The sequence below is a fragment of the Solanum lycopersicum genome, chromosome 12 (genome assembly GCF_036512215.1).
Source record: "Solanum lycopersicum chromosome 12, SLM_r2.1".
Lineage (NCBI taxonomy): Eukaryota > Viridiplantae > Streptophyta > Magnoliopsida > Solanales > Solanaceae > Solanum > Solanum lycopersicum.
In genome coordinates, this window is record NC_090811.1 from 59,262,403 (window position 1) to 59,270,525 (window position 8,123).

General features: G+C 32.0%; 1 long non-coding RNA gene across 1 annotated transcript; it reads left to right on the forward strand.

The window, feature by feature from the left end:
• Nucleotides 1–2,960: 2,960 nt before the first annotated feature.
• LOC104645013 (uncharacterized) lies at nt 2,961–5,726 on the forward strand. Its single transcript, XR_738921.4, has 2 exons — nt 2,961–3,170; nt 5,325–5,726. It is a non-coding gene; the product is annotated as an uncharacterized lncRNA (long non-coding RNA).
• Nucleotides 5,727–8,123: the final 2,397 nt, after the last annotated feature.

Sequence of the window (8,123 nt, forward strand, 5' to 3'; positions counted from 1 at the left end):
GTATAAAATTTTTATAATAACTAAATAATGATGTCATTTTAGATGAAATAAGTATAGTATAATAAATACATACTTAAAACTATCTTCTTGTTGAGGAACATTTGTCACATGCTTGACTTCTAGAGGTTCGGATTGAGACTTGTGTTGATATTCAGGGATATTGTTGGCAAACAATTCAAACCTTTTTCCATAAAACCCTGTGCTCGTCAAAAATAATGGTATCATGGTTGCAAGTTTATCAACAGCTTCGTTCACTTTATTGTTGTGAACAGATCCTCCCTTCATCGAATCGTATACATGTAGACATCTAAGCTTAACTCGGAATACAACAAGAAATCAATGAAATTTCTCACTAATATTGACAGGGATAATGACTTCGTCAACTCTGTCCCAAGCAATGTTAGCAACCAACTTAAATACTCTAATGCATTGTTCAACATGGTAGTCGGGGGCAATTGATCTCATGTCGCAATTTGACTATCTCCACTATTTCTCAATGTTATCAATCCACGTCATAAATCAATAGTCAATCGTGCTGTATGAAATTGATGTTTGAGAGTATTTTGCCTTCTTTCGCATGTAATACATAATTGTATCAATATGCTGTTACAAATAAAAAAAATTATACAATTGATACTTCATATATGTCATATCATAGAAACAACTATAGCAGTTCATACACAAATTATCTAAAAAAATGTATAGAAATGTTTCATACTCAATTCATGATAATCATACAAACATAATAAATTATTTCATACATAATTCATATAATATTAATATACTAATTCTTACTTCAATTCGTATATCAATTAATACAAAGAATCATACAATACTAAAAACAGCATTTCATACATAAATTAAAATGTAATTCAAGCGAATAATAATACAAAATATTGTTAGCAAAAATATACATTGTGGCTTTACAATTAAGAAATGACACTCACATACATAGAACATTTTACTGAAACTATGACTATTAATACATCAATGCATACAAAAATCAAACAATACTAAAATACAACAATACATACAAAAATTAACATATAGTTTAGACAAATACTAACTTAAAGTATAGAATTTATTCATGTGTTATATAAAAATGATTCAATATAGCTTCAAAGTACGTTTTACCCCTTCCTCCCAAGATTTGTCCGATTGACTCATTATAAGGAAAAAATTCTTTTCTTTGATTTTGACAATGCCAAAGTCAATTTGAGGTTGAAAGGTATTTTTTTTACCTTTGAATATGTTGTTTTTCTTGTAAATATTGTAAAAAAATTGTATAAAATTTGAGATTGTGAAATTTAAATAAAATAAATTATTTTATAGACATTTATACCTGCCACGCCTAGTTAAAATATCTTTTATAACCCATTTGTTGAACTCGTCGATTAAATCAGATGAAATTCAAAATTATTGTGACTTTGAAATGGATATTTGAGTGGAAAGAAAATAGAAACTCTTTTTGAATTGCTTTTGCCTTCCGACAATCGAATATAAGGATAAGACTCGCATTTGTCGGAATTCCTATTTCTTGGTTGCGCGTCTGGAGTTGTGGTAGTATTTAGAATTGGATTAAGTGCAATGATTTGTGTCATAGTAAAATCAGGATAATCATCCAACGCTGGTAGTTTTGAAGTTGATGATCAGGTAAGTCAGTATTGAAAAATCACCAGTTGAGTTTTGAGCTTCATCTACATAAGAAAAAAAATCTTTAGGTCAAAACAAAATTGTAAATGAAAATACATGTCATAATAGTGTTTATATCGTACCATCGGTGTTTGAAATGTGAACGTATTCACCCATTGAAACAGAAGGCTGGTCCGTTGGAGTTTTATCAGATTGTGAACATTTTGAGTGGCGTCATCCTAATATTAATTTACAGACAACATCAATATATTATGATATTAGTATAACAGTGTCATTAGTATATAGTTTCACAATAATTAAACTAAAATGTAAATTAATGTAAAACATTAAAAACAGTTTCATTAGTATACAATTTCACAATAATTAATATAACATTTATACCGTATTTCATACATATGGTAAAACAAAGTTCATACATTTTTAATATAAATTTTTACATTATTTATACATATATGTAAAAATAAAGTGTCATACATTTCTCATAAAACATTTATACATTATTCATATATGTATGAAAACACAGTTTCATATATAATTAATACAACATTATACATTATTTATATATATATATATATGAAATTTTTTCTGTTAGTCATATAAAATTCATACACTGACTCATACACAAAACACAAATAACACAAATACTACTACATACTATAATCCAACAACATTCATACACCGAACACATATTGATCCATACCTATTGTTGTGCATTTGATGTTGGTTGACCTAAGACTGGGCAATGGAACGGGACGTACCAGTACCATTCCAGTTCGTCCAGGTTCGGTTGCATACGAAATGAGATGGGATATTCTGAATCGGTACACAGAATTGAGGTTTGTTACCGATGTACCATTACCGATTTATATAGATTTCGATCCCGATCCGATCCGATTACGATCCTGTTAAATTAATATTTATTAATTAATTTATATTTTTTATCTTATATAAATTATATTTAATTATTATTTATTATTTAATTTATATTTTATTTAATTTATACTATCCGCCCCTACTGTCGCTACAACCCTTCCCCTCCCTTCCCTACAACTTTAATTAAAAGTTGCATGCCTGCATCCCCTCCCTGCCCCATGCAGCTTTATCAAAAGATGCGTCCCTCCCAACTCTCAATTTTCCATCCCCTTTTCCCATAGGCCATAGGTCATTACCCCGTGTCCCCACTCTCCATTGGCCAACGATCATTTTCTTAAACGGCCAACAAATTTAAACGGCTATATTTTTTAATTTATAATTTACAAACAATTTCTACAAACTATATATATATATATATACATAAGTTTGAGAATATATATTTTCATTCAAGTTTCTAAATTTTAATGACTACAGATTATCTTTCTCAAAATTTCAAACTTTCAATATTCAAGTTCTAAATTCTTAATATCATTTGGTGATTTGGTCATTTGGTGTATTATGGAGGAGGAATCTTCTTCAACTTCAAGTTTTGACATCAATATTTTAATTTTCATTATAATCGTTTGTTCTTACATAAATGTTTGGTAACTTCGTTTCACTCTCTAATCTTATAATTATTTTTTGTATTTATTATTTGTAAATTGTGTTGTTCTTATTATATTATGTGTTCTTGTTAAGCAACGTATTTTGTAATCTATAATTTTATATAATGGAGTCTTCTAAAAAAAGTGGAAGTAAAAAGATCTAGTAGAATCAGTAAAAAATTTAGTTAAAAAAAATAATAAAGGTGCTAGTTCCTCTTACCTAAAATTCCTCTTGTTAGAACGAATAGGAATGAATTCACGCATCTGAATAAAATTACTTTTTTCTGTTTCGGTCCTATAAATATTTAATTCGGATACTCCTATAATTTCTCATGAACTCTATGAAAGACATTATGGTATTAATCAAGAAAATGAAAAAATAAAAATTGATGAAGAAGTAGATTTAGATGATACACCGACTAGCCCGACCTCAATAGGATAGGTACTGAAGTTCCACCTCTGGTTGGAACTACTTGTTCCCTTATTATTTCAACTAGAGGTAAAATCAACGTACAACGTTCTTTAAAATCACATGTGTGGAAATTTTGTTTGAATGAAGAAAATTTTTTTAGTATATGTAATATTTATAAACAACATTTTAAATATACATCTGGTGAGAGTGGAGGTTCAACGGGGGACTAAAAAAACATTTGATTAACAAGCATAGTAAAGAGGGGTTTGCATATATGTCTTCTCTTGAAGTTGGTGAAAATTCTAGTATTGAAGCATCAGGTAGGGAATCAAATATGGTTCAAAGTGAATTAAATACTTCAAACTCAAAAAATGGTCCTCTTACACATCGAGCCTATAACAAGGATCGTAATTGTGAAAATTTTGCTAAAATGATTGTTGTTTGTGGTTTACCTTTTAGTTTTAAAAAATATACGGGTTTTATTGCATATATTTGTGAAACATAAAATTCTAGTTTTAAAGGTTTATCAAGAAGCATGGTAAAAAGAGATAGTTTTGAATTTTAAGAAAAACATTGTCAATGTTTACATGCATATTTTGAACTAATGGATTGTAGAGTTTCTATTACTATTGATATGAGTCGTAGTCCTTAAATTGTTTTGATTATTTAACTGTTATTGCGCATTGGATTGATTATAATTGAAATTTACAAAAAAAAATTATTGGTTGTAAAATTTGTCAACAGAAAAAAACCGAAATGTATATTGCTACTACTGTGTTGGAAATTTTAGATTTTTTTTATCTTTGTGATAAAGTCATTAGTATTACTTTAGAATATGCTTCTGCTAACTTAAATACTATTAATATGTTAGAACCTAGATTTTGTCCTATTAGTAAATATGTTTTTCATGAAAGATGTGCTGCGCATATATTAAATTTGGTTGTTAGTGACAGTCTGAAATTATTTGAAAATAGTTCTGATAAAATTGATAATGCTTGTTTTTATATTTGTCATATGAATATTAGTAGTAGAATCAAACAATTTAAAGAGCTTTGTATTGCATTTGAACTTCTGTTTAGAAAAGTTCCCAAGCATGTAAAAACTAAGATAGAATTCCTTTTATGATATACTTGAAGTTGCTTATGTATATATACAACCTATTACTACGCTATTTAATAATCATAATGCTTATCCTGAATTTAAACTTAATGCTAGTGATTGGGATGAAGTAAATGAAATTTAAAATATTTTTGAAATCATCTAATGATGCTACTAAAATTTTTTCTGAAATATATTATCCTGCTATTTTCTGAAATTTTACTACACATATGTAAGATTTTATCTATATTTTTTAAATATAAAACAAATGCTTTATTTACCACTGCTATTGAAGTTATGATCACAAAATTTAAGAAATATTTTTTTCTATTCCTCAAATTTATTTAACCGCAACTCTTTTCAACCCCCGAATATAAAAAATATGGTGCAAAAGTTTTAGTTGAATGCATTTATCAAAATTTAGATATTAAACCTAAAGAAGAACTTGATTTGGTTACATGTCAAAATAGTATAAAATTACTTCCTAAAGAAATATATGATAAATATTCTTTCTTAGATAATGTTGAAATTCTCAAACGTCTATGCCTCAAATAGGTGCTCATGGACGAATGAAACATAAACTTGGTCTTGACTCTTCTAATAAATGTGAATTTGTTATATATATATATATATATATTGAACAGGGTTCGGATGATATTACAAACGATGAAGATATACCACAATTATTGAACTGGTGGAGGGCTCATGGAACTCAATTTCCAAAACTTAATAGGATGGTGAAGGATGTGCTTGCAATTCAAGGATCATTAGTAGCTTCAAGGCAACTTTTAGCGCGGCAAGATTTTAAATTGGAGACCACATATATTCGTTAGCAAAAGACAACTTGGAGATATCAGTGTTATTTAGAGATTGATAAATGTTGATTGGAGAAATCAAGAACTTTCAAAGTTAGATAGTCAATTTGAACTTTTCATAGATTCAATTATTAGATGTGATAGTGATGATGACATCGAACTTCAAGATCGTCAACGAGCTTTACCAAGACAAGAAGTTGATTACAATCAATCTATATCTGAGTTAGAAAGAGAATTTACGAAACTATACAACTATTAAAATTATATTCTAGACTTAGTTGAAACAGAATTCTTCCTAGCAGGTGGCTGCGTAAACTATGTGTCACGACCCAAATTCGGGCCGCGACTGGCACCCACACTTACCCTCCTATGTGAGCGAACCAACCAATCTAAACCTTAACATTTCAATATAATATAAACAGAAAGTAATGCGGAAGACTTAAACTCATAAATAGAATCAATAACTATTATTATCCCCAAAATCTGGAAGTCATCATCACAAGAACATCTATAATCAAATTACTACACTAAGAGTATTCTAAGAAGCTAAAAATACATAAGAAGCTAGTCCATGCCGGAAGTTCAAGGCATCAAGACTTGAAGAAGAAGATCCAGTCCAAGCTAGAAGCATTAGCTCACCCTGAATTTCCGATGTAGTAAGACTGGCTTGAGTTACTGTTGAGTCGAAGATGATGGCACGTTTGCTGCACTCCACAAATAAACAAGAAGAAAACAATAAAAGTAGGGGTCAGTACAAAACACGGGTACTGAGTAGATATCATCGGCCAACTCAAAATAGAAAACAGTATGTATTAAGCAATATCATAAAATCAACTAATATCCTTAGCATGCAGCATTTACAGTTACCATAACCCTTGGTTACAACACCAAGCACATCAATGAGGACTCACACCTCCTCATCATACTCATTTGGGAATTTAGTTCATTAGATTGGATATATTAACATATTTCAAGATTCATTATCTTTATTCCCCTCGTGTCGGTACGTGACACTCCGCTCCTCAATATACTATCCTGGTGTCGGAATGTGACACTCCGATCCTCATTTTATCCTGGTACCGGAACGTGGCACCCGATCCATATTCTATCCTGGTGTCGGAACGTGACACTCCGATCCTCATATACTATCCTGGTACCAGAACGTGGCACCCGATCCATATTCTATCCTGGTGTCGGAACGCGACACCCGATCCATATTCTATCCTGGTACCGAAACGTGGCACCCGATCCATATTCTATCCTGGTGTCGGAATGTGACAACTGATCCATATTCTATCCTGGTACCGGAACGTGGCACCCTATCCCCTAATCTCACCACTTTCATTCATCAAGCCTTCTTTTATACCAAGGCATCATCATTAACAAAGTAGATTAGGGTTTCTTTTCAAGATTTGGGATTCAATAGCTTCATCATGCTTATTTATTCACAATTACATAATCACATCATTCATGCAAGCATACAATTAAGCATATAGAAGGTTTACAATACTACTAAGACATATCATTCGCTATTAAGAGTTTACTATGAATAGCATGAAAACCATAACCTACCTCCACCGAAGAATTGAAATCAAGCAAGTTAATCCTCAAAGCTTGGTGCTTTCCTCTTCTCTCGATCGGTTCTCTCTCTCCCTTCTTGTTCTTTCTGTTTTCTTATTCAAACCCTCTTTCTTTTACCCTAATTAGTATATAATTAAGAATAAAAGATGACAATAATACCCCACGAATTAACTTAAGGTTACCTCTTTTAACCCCCAAGAATTTGAGTTATTAATATCAACCCACGAAATATATAATTATAGCAGGAATAGTCCAAAACGCCCCTTTAAAACTTAACCAGAAATCCGACTCCAACTGGGATTATGCAAACTGTGACGGGCCGTCGCGCCTGCGACGGTCCGTCCTGCTGTCCGTCGCATAGTTCAGAAACTTGATTTTTGGTGAATGGCCTGTGACGGTCCGTCCTGCCACTCCGTTACGAAGTTCAGAGAGTCGATTTTCAGTACCCAATTTCAGATTTTCTAAGTGTTTGGAAACGAGACCCTGCGACGGTCCGTCGTGCCCATGACGGTCCGTCGTTGGGTTTTTCGCCTCAGCCTGTTTTTCCAGAAATAAAATTTGCTGCTCAAAACGACTAAACAGGTCGTTACAATAGATACCAATTTACCCATCGTTCGTCCCCGAACGATCACAAGAAGGAAAACAAGGGCGAAAAGGAGTACCTGAATCTGTAAATAGATGTGGGTATTTTTCTCGCATATCCGCCTCCTTCTCCCAAGTGGCTTCTTCAACGGGTCGATTCTTCCATTGCACCTTGATGGATGCAATCTCTCTTGACCTAAACTTGCGAACTTCTCTATCTAAAATAGCAACAGGCTCCTCCTCATAAGATAAGTTCTCATCAAGCAAAACTGAATCCCAACGGATAATGTAGTTTCCATCCCCATGGTATCTTATCAACATCGACACATGGAATACCGGATGTACTCCGGACAGCCCTGGAGGCAAGGCTAACTCATAAGCCACCTCTCCTACTCGCTTAAGTACTTCAAATGGTCCAATGTACCTTGAACTTAGTTTACCCCTTTTACCAAACCGTATCACCCC